This window comes from Grus americana, chromosome 10 (genome assembly GCF_028858705.1).
Source record: "Grus americana isolate bGruAme1 chromosome 10, bGruAme1.mat, whole genome shotgun sequence".
NCBI lineage: Eukaryota > Metazoa > Chordata > Aves > Gruiformes > Gruidae > Grus > Grus americana.
Window position 1 is genome coordinate 519,274 of NC_072861.1, and position 688 is coordinate 519,961.

At 56.0% G+C, this 688-nt stretch overlaps 1 non-coding gene across 1 annotated transcript; it reads left to right on the forward strand.

Moving 5' to 3' along the window:
- The first annotated feature begins 606 nt into the window (after nucleotides 1-606).
- TRNAS-AGA (transfer RNA serine (anticodon AGA)) lies at nucleotides 607-688 on the forward strand. The gene has a single exon. It is a non-coding gene; the product is annotated as a tRNA-Ser (tRNA).

The following is a 688-nucleotide window of genomic DNA, read 5'->3' on the forward strand; positions in this document are numbered from 1 at the left end:
CTGGAAAAAAGCTCTGGACATACGTACTCCACCAAAAAGGCACCCACACTTCCCATTTATTCTCCCTTGGCCTCTCCACACTTTTCCTCAGCCAGGCTCTACCTTGCCCTTTCCATAGATCTTGCCCACTCTTGCAAACTGTTCCCCCTAAACACCAACACCCTGCATGGCAGCTGGAGTCTTTGTTCAAGGCTTGACACCACCTTATGTGCCCAAGAGGTTGAAGGTGCTGCCAGAAAGCCACCATCTCCTCTACAGCAGTGTCCACACCCTAGTGCTCACAGCAGTCTTGGAGTCCCCCTCAGATTAGAGAAGAAGACAGGATTCTAATATCCCACCCTACCACTACCACCAGCCCTGGTTGTCTCCACACAGCTGCCTTCCCTGCTGCCCTGGAAGCAGCTGAGACCAGCTGGGGAGTGAAATCACCCCCCCATGACAGGAAATCCCAGGTGCCTGGCTGAGGACAAGGTGCAAGAAGCCATAGCCACAGCCCCTGGGGTTACGCCTCTCAAGGCCTCTGGAAGCCTGGTAGCTGTCCCGCTCAGTGCAGGTCCCAACCACAGAGCGCTGAGTGGAGCAGCAGGGCAGAGAGGGCTGGAGCAGGTAGTTGTGGCCGAGTGGTGAAGGCGATGGACTAGAAATCCATTGGGGTTTCCCCGCGCAGGTTCGAATCCTGCCAACTACG